The sequence below is a fragment of the Panthera onca genome, chromosome C2 (assembly GCF_046562875.1).
Source record: "Panthera onca isolate mPanOnc1 chromosome C2, mPanOnc1 haplotype 2, whole genome shotgun sequence".
Classification (NCBI taxonomy): domain Eukaryota; kingdom Metazoa; phylum Chordata; class Mammalia; order Carnivora; family Felidae; genus Panthera; species Panthera onca.
Genome location: NC_138347.1, coordinates 106,157,197 through 106,165,361, shown reverse-complemented (window position 1 = coordinate 106,165,361; position 8,165 = coordinate 106,157,197). Strand labels below are relative to the sequence as shown.

Here is an 8,165-nt window from a genome sequence, read left to right as displayed (position 1 = left end):
CATTTTAAAGAAAAAATATTGTAATATTTTAAGGTAATGTAAACGTGTTCCCTTCATTTAAGAGTTGTTTGGTTTATTTTTTAACACTTCAACTGCTAAAATGCTTTTCTAGTCTGTTGACTAAGTACATAAAGTTTTTATGATCATGTTACTTAAGTTAATATGCTGTATTTCATAGACTACAATATTTCATCTTTAATATCTCTGAAATTGGGAGATATGTTTGATACTATCTTATAATTCAAAGAAAACCAGTTGTGGGAAAAACAAAGCAGGATGCTATAATAACGTGATGATGCTTGATGATGTAAGATATGACAGACTTCTGTGTCATCACTTGTTTTTGGCATCACTGATCCTAAGGCTGTTCACTAGGGATGACGATTCAGAGATGTGGGAAATGTAGACCATCCCCCTCAAGGGTTGCATAGATGCATGGAGTAAACAGACAAAGGCTCAGTGATTCTGTGATTGTGATACAGTGTGATGAGCACTGTCATAGAGCAATGGCTAATGGGGTTCAGAGGACCTAGAATACTTCCAGGATTCCCAGAGGAGATGGTCTTTGAGCTGTATCATAAAGAATGAGTAAGATGATTCACCTAAGCAGGGGAGGAGTGGGGCAAGAATGGGGAGGACAGGAGGTCCCAGAGCTAATCCTGAGTGAGCTTGCTGGTTAATGAAAATGGAGTGAAGGGGTACCAGGGGAGTTTAGCTTGAAAGTTTTGTTTGTTACAAGGCAGATTGCTGAGGCCCTTTCATTCCATGTTCAGCATGATGTTAATCCTGAAGGAAAATGGGAGGTTCTTTTGGAAGATTTTTCTGTTGGGGATTCAGATAGGGTTTACATTTCAGAAAGATGACCCTAGAAGCAGAAGGAAGAAAATGAAGTAGAGGTTGAGGGGAACAAATCTGGAGTCGAGAGGATGTTTAATAGGTTGGAGCAGTGAAGTTCACGAGAGGTAATGAGGATTTGAACTAAGGCAGTGGCAGGAGAGGACAAGTTCTAGTGATGCTTAGAGGCTGAACTGACAGCGTGATCATGATGTGAGGTTGGGGAAAGGCTGGAATTGAGGACAACTCCCAGATTTCTGGCTTGAATGGACAGTGGTGCCATTTAACCAAGAAAGAGCAGCCAGCTTGTAATGATTTGGAATAGGAATCCAAGGTAGAAATTAGGATAAAAAAGGTAGCCTACTCTTGGAAGAAACTAGGTTATAAGAGAGAACATAAGGAGTCTTCAGCAGCTGTTTTTGTTTTTGTTTTTAATTGTGAGGTTAATGCTTTAGAAAGGTCTTGTTGTTAATGTGTTTTTCTACTTGTAGAGTGGAACATTCTCATACTCTGCAATTCTTTAATTTTCTTGAAGTGGCACTTTTTGGTTTTTGTTCATGGTTTAACCACTAAAAATTCCCAGCTACAGCTTGCTGCAAGAACCTAAGTTCTACTTCTCATCATGGATTTCTTCTTGAGGCCATTATCTTTGAAGTTTGATAACATTAAAAAAAACAAAACCTCTCAACAAAACAAAAAGTTGAGAAATTGAAATACTAAAGGAATTTGGCTTGTTTACAAGAAAGTAAAAGATAATGAGAATATATAACTTTATAAGGTTAGGTTAAGTTATGTTTAATTGCAAACAACTTTGTGAAAACATTTCCCCTCTTTATTGTCTTTAAAATGTGGGCTGCAAAGTATGAATGCTTGCAGGTATTGTATATTCTGGAATTGCTTTGAATTGGAGTTGGTGAGTGTTAGAACAAATAAATCCCAGGCAACTTGTGATTTAATTTTATAGGCACACATTCATAAATTGGATTTAGGCAGTAATTCCAGAAAAGCATACACAGGAGAATCATTTGCTTTGTGTTCATTCTACAAAGATTTAGTGAGTACCCATACATTGAAGCCTTTGCTACATCCTGTGGCAGGGGAAGTAAGAGGATTTAAACATTGCCACTCATGCTTGGTAGAAGGGATATGTGCTTGTGGCATGGATAATGGGTCAGAGAAGGGAAAAGATGTTCTGATGCATGATCAGGGAAGGCTTCTTGGAAGAGGTGGCAATTGAGTTATTTGCCGAGAGATAGCTGTTCATTCTCTTTGACTAGTCTGTTTCATGTGACACTCTTTTTAAATTTTTTTTAATTTTTTAATGTTTATTTGTTTTTGAGAGAGAGAGACAGAGTGTGCGTGGTGAGGGTCAGAGAGAGAGGGAGACACAGAATCCAAAGCAGACTCCAGGCTCTGAGCTGTCAGCACAGAGCCTGACACAGGGCTCGAACTCATGAACTGTGAGATCACGACCTAAGCCAGAGCCAGACGCTTAACCAACTGAGCCACCCAGGTTCCCCTCATGTGACACTCGTGATTCATTACCCCCTTTCTTCAAACTGTTCCCTCATTTGATTTTCCAGTGCTTTATTATCCAGTACCATTTCCTCTCACTGTGTTACCTGTCAGGATTTTTATGGTTCCTGTATCTCCTAGGTCCTCTGTTCTTTCTCTTTCCTCCTTTCTCAGAGGTACCATTTACATCTGCAGCTTTGAATACTTTGCTGGACAGATAACTCTAGACTCAGAGCTGAGCCTAAGCTGTCTCTGAACCTCCATCCTGCATTTCCTGCTGAGGCCTCCCTAGCCACTCACATTTAATTTGTCTGAATCTGAACTCTCCCCTACAATGCACACCCTCCCTCCCTCTCTTTCTTTCCCCAATGACTGCTGAGTGCCTACCATGTGCTAGGTGCTAGTTTATCCTTCTTTTGATTTCTCAGACTTGGAGTCTCAGAGTCATTTTTGTTCTGTCTCCCTTACCACTCTTGTCTAAATAAGTATTTTATTTCTGTTCATTCTTTCCAATATGTTTTAAAATATTTTTAGTTCTACTCATGCCCATTATCTGTGTGCTTGGATCACTGCAGTGGTCTTCTAAATGTGGATTGCCTTCGTCTTCATTATCAGTGTCACCATTGCTTACTGAGTGTCTACTATGTTCAGAATGTTGCTAGCATGCCATGTTCTATAGACTGGAAAAGGGAGTACTGGGGGAGAGAAAACAGACCTGGGATGATAAAGGAGCCCGTCATTAACTCCAAGGTGATAAACCAGTGGGAGAGTCAGCAGTGCAGAGTGAGATGGGAGGCAGCTGGAGGAAGTAGAATCCAAGGCTTGGGAAGATGAGCACTTAAGCATGTGGAGAAGGTTTTGGGCAAGGTGTTGAGTGGTAAACATGTGAGGGCTAGAAATCCACATGGAGTGGTAGGAGAGCTGTGAGCTGAAAAGTTAAGCTGGGAATAGACTCTGATGGGTGTAGTACGCCCATATGGGAAGTCTGGGCTTTGTCCTGTGGAAGTGAGGGTATAGGAGGGGCATGGACAGAATTGGGGAGAGTGTGATGTATGGAAAATGCTCTTGTAAAGAAAATGTGGAGGTAGTGTGTAGGCTGGCTTTGAAGGGAGGGAATTAGGAGACCTCACAGAAGTCTTCTGTGACAGTTTGTTCCTCTTCCTTAATTCATTCAAAACACGGGAGCTGCCAGATTAAGTTCCTGAGTCACAGTTTTGATCATACACTCTCCTGCTCAAATGACCTCGAAGACTCTCTGTGCCTTGAGTGGTTCTTTGCTGGGTTTGGGGTGGCCTTTGTAATCACACTTTAGCCCACCTCCTCCCCTTCAGGAACCAACATTTGGCTCTCATACAGATTTTCCGTTTTCTTGAACCTGCGTGGGAAATTGTGCTGTTTGAAATTTCACCAATCTTCCGCATGCTCATAATGCCTTTCATGGCCTCTCAGCCAGTAGTATTCTTACCCCTGCTCGTGAAACTTCCCTAATACTTACTGCGTGTACTGTTCATTTTTGATTAATCAACAACTGACATTTCTTTTGTAGCCGCAGAAACTGTTTAATTAGCATTCATGTTGTTGTTTGTATGTTTTTGTTTTGTTTCTTCAACAGTCTGTAACATCCTTGACCCTTTTGTAGGTGGCTACGGCCATTATATTGGTATCTACTACTGCCCCAGTTATGGTATTTTGAACATGGTAATATTTGCTGACCTTCAGTTTTGTTTTAGCTTGTCAAAACAGCCAGGCAGATTATGCAAGATTCGTGGGGCTCAGGGCAATAACACATTTGAAGGTCCCAGCTTTTATCAGGATGGTGGGCATTGAATGAGTAGATCTAGGAAGAACTTTCGTTTCTTCTAGTCTTCTTGTCCCTTTCTATAGATGGGTTTTCAATGACCACAAGGGAGTCAGGAACATCCCCTTGACTTATGTTGGGCAGTGGGTTCCCAGCTCCCCTTACAAGGCGGTCCTGTTTTCAAAGGGAAGAATCTACTTAGATTCTTGTCTTGAGATTTTTATCTTGATATAATTGTCCCTGAAAACCGGGATTTAATATCAACTAAGTTAAACTTTTTTGATCCCAACTATCCAGAAGTAAGTTAAAAATGGATGCTTACACTTTGCTGTTAAGTAGGTCAGAAGGTCTGCAGAGCAAAATTAGCATTATATGGATCAGAGAAATAATTGCAAGCACCTAAGTTAACAAAGACTAATGGCTGGAAAACTTTGGTCAGGGGTGTTGAAACACTTGCTTTTTAGATGAAGGTGATATATTCTGAAGATTTTAGATTAGTTTTCTTCTCACCTCCAGGGTTGGCAGGCTGGTGTGCATTAGAGGTAAGGACTAAGTGGGGAATATGGGGTGGCTTTATGCTTTTATTGAGGAACCTAGTGCACCAATTTTCCATTAACATAAGCCATATTAATTTGTAGGGGTGATAATTGGGACTGTTGGCTAGCTGATTCTTCCCTGTGTGCTGCTATGCAAAGAAAGGGACAAAAATGAAAAATACAAGCAAGAGAACTGAGAGAATGTTCGAAAGAGCAAACAGTTGTAAGTTCTTTTAGCTGCAACAGAGGCACTTATGTGGAAACAGCTGACCTGCTAATTAGAAAACATCCTTGCCTATTCATTAAATTAATTATCCTAAGGAATTCTGCTAGGCAACACTTCGTCTAGTTCTAATTATTATGTGCCCTTGAAAGCAATAAACTGCACTTTTAGAATAAAATTTTATAATTTAGACATCTACATGGCTTACTCAGACACTTCCTGTAATTAGAGTAGGATAGTAATGAGGGGTTACATTTTGGTTTTTATTAAAAAGGCTTATCCACCTCTTCATAGAGAGATTATAATGAATTATTAAGTAATGTATGTTTAGATTTGAGAACTCCTTGGAGATCATTATTGTTCAAATATGAGAGGTTTTTAAGGTTATCTTTTTGGATTACTTTGGATCTTTATTTTTTTGAATGAACGTCATATTATGATTAAAGATAGTAGTAAAACTTTTCTGTCATAAACTGACATTATGTTCAAGTAAGAATAAGGTGAATTATCATTCATGCAGCCACATTATCCTGTTTTCCCCCACTTTATCCTGAAGAGCGTTTTCTAACCTTAATCAGAACTCTGTAAGAAGTGTAGGAAAAGAACACCTACTGTATACCCCCAGTGGTCTGCCCATGAGAGCAATTCTGTGAAAGGTGAGCTGATCTAAAACAATGAGCTGGTGTTATTGAGGAGAACTTGGCTGGCTTTTGACCAGTGTTTGGATTGGGCCATATATGTTTCAGTCTTAGGAGTGTATGCTTCAGAGGTCAGTGCCTGGGTCCAAAGCTTCCATCTAGCACTGTGATCTGGGCATTCTCCAACTGGCTGACCTTGGACAAGTTACTTAAAGCTCTGTGCTTCAGTTTTCTTATCTGTAAATGGGGCTAACATTAGCTCCCACCTCCAAGGGTTGTTGTGAGGATTAAATGAGTCCCTTCATGTAAAGTGCTCTTACATAGTAAGGGCTTTATTCACTTATCCATCCATCCATCCATTACTTATTCATTCCACTCCTATTTATTGTGCACTTACTGTGTGCTGGGCCCTGCTGTGGAGACTGGTGTTAGGGGTACAGGAGTCAAACAGATGAGGTCCCTGTCCTATTGGAACCTAAGTTCTAGGGGGAAGAGACACACTATAAATAACTAAAATTAACAAGTTCAGGTACTAAGTGTTAAAAAGACAATAGCTAGGGAAATAGAGAGTGACTGGGTTGTAAGGAGAGAGGTCATTGTTAACTAGGGTGGGTAGAAATGGCTTTTGAGGAGGTGATAGTTAAGCTGAGGCCTGAGTGATGAGATAAACATCAGCTTTGATTAAAATAAAAACGTTTTCTTTTGTGTTGGTGGCTGTTTCCATATTCTTATTTTAAAATTTCTTAACATCAATATAAAATCCTTTGTAGCAGGACACCACTAGGAGACCTTGAGCCCCTCCTAGTAGCACATGACTGTGTTCAAACCAGTCATTGTCAACATCTTGGAGTTCATTGTCTCCAAACTTCATCTTGTCAGTACCCAGATCTGCCCATCCCTGGGTCTCTCTCCCTTGGCTCCAGCTGGGTGCTCACCCACCTTGTTATGCCTGAGTTCCTGAAAGAGCCTGACTCCATTGTTCCCCACTGATAGAAAGTACAGGATTGGGTTGAGGCAGCTGCTCATGCTCACCAGTGGTCTCCATAGCTTATAGGCCAAGCTGGCCACCATCAAGAGCTGGCAGTCCTCTGAAGATAGGAAGCGGAGTGTGAGGTAGAGGGAGCGTGTGATGTGGAAGGGCACAAAGCAGACGGTGAAGAGGCCGCACACCAGCAAGATGGTCCGGATGGACTTGGTCCGGGCTGCATTGCCTGTCCTCATGAGGGTCTCTCCTGGCTTGATCAGTCTCTTCACCATCAGCGAGTAGCACACCAAGATGACCAAAGAAGGAAAGACAAAGCCAGACAACGTTAGAACCATGCCGTAGGTGAAAAACCGATCAAAATTTTCAGGGCTTGTCATGTCGTAGCAGACCATCTGGCCGTCGATGTAGTCTGTTTGGGAGAAGAACAGTGTGGGCAGTAGCTGGAGGACCACCAGGGCCCAGGTGGTGGCAGTGCCCAGGAAGGCATGCCAGCGGGTCCGGTAGGGCAGTGAACGCAGGGGGTGGCACACGCCCAGGAAGCGGTGCACAGAGATGCAGGTCAGTAGCAGGATGCTGCCATAGAGGTTGGTGTAGAACAGGAAGCGCACCAGCCTGCACAGCAGCTCCCCGAAGGGCCACCTGTCACCCAGCGAGTAGGTGATGATGAGAAAGGGTAGCGTCAGCACATAAAGCAGGTCAGCTACCATCAGGTTCACCAGATAGATGGTGGCACAGCTCCAGCGCTTGCTTTGACGGCAGGAGAGCCACAAGACCATGACATTCAGGGGCAGCCCTAGCACGAGGATGATACTGTAGGTCAGGGAGAGGTAGATTTGCTTGTAGTCCTCCGAGAACTTGCAGAATCTCTGTTCCTTTGAGGCATTAGTATCCAGCATCTCCATCTCCTGGGAAGCTCCCTCTGGGACCATAACTGCTCCTGCTTGTGCTTCCCCTGGGAGGAAAGAAAATGGGCAGCATAGCATCATGACCTTGGCTGAGTGTCAGCCTCTCCCTTGATCTGGCATTTTACTCTGTGTTCCCAAAGTCTGGTCAGAGTCCTTGTTTGAAAGAGGCTAACTCCAGGAAAGAAAATGTAAATTCAAGGGCACAGCAGCCTTTAAAAGCCGAGCTTGTAGACTTACCAGATCCAGAGGGCTGGCCCTACACTATCTTGTATGCTTGCTGCTCTAGGCTGGGTTGTGACAGGAGGCTCAAACACACATGGTGCTTCCTGTCATTTAAACAGGGCATACAACCTGGAACAGTGTGACTGCTCCTCTGGCTAGAGTCTTTTGCATAGAGTCAGGAAATCTCCAAGGGGATTTTTATTTGTATCTCTTCCAGGATTTATTAACTGCCTATTTGAATACTGAGGCTGATTTGTTTATTAACCATCTCAGCATCCCGAACATCCAAGAAAACAGATGAGAGCCATGAAGCCAGGTGCAACTTCTTCCATATTCCCATTTCTGCTGACAAAGCAGACCTAATAGATCCATGTAGCTGAGGAAGCTGTGTGTGGAGCCTGCCGGTTTCTGTCCCATTGGGAAGTCAGTGGTTCAGTCAGCCAATCAGCATGGAGTCTACAGAAATGAAAAGTTTATTTCTAGGGTCTAACATTCAGAAAGATAAGTTA

The 8,165-nt window shown here is 42.5% G+C and overlaps 1 pseudogene; it reads right to left on the bottom strand.

Moving 5' to 3' along the window:
- Positions 1 to 6,294: 6,294 nt before the first annotated feature.
- On the bottom strand, positions 6,295 to 7,458 carry LOC144612833 (P2Y purinoceptor 3-like; annotated as a pseudogene).
- Positions 7,459 to 8,165: the final 707 nt, after the last annotated feature.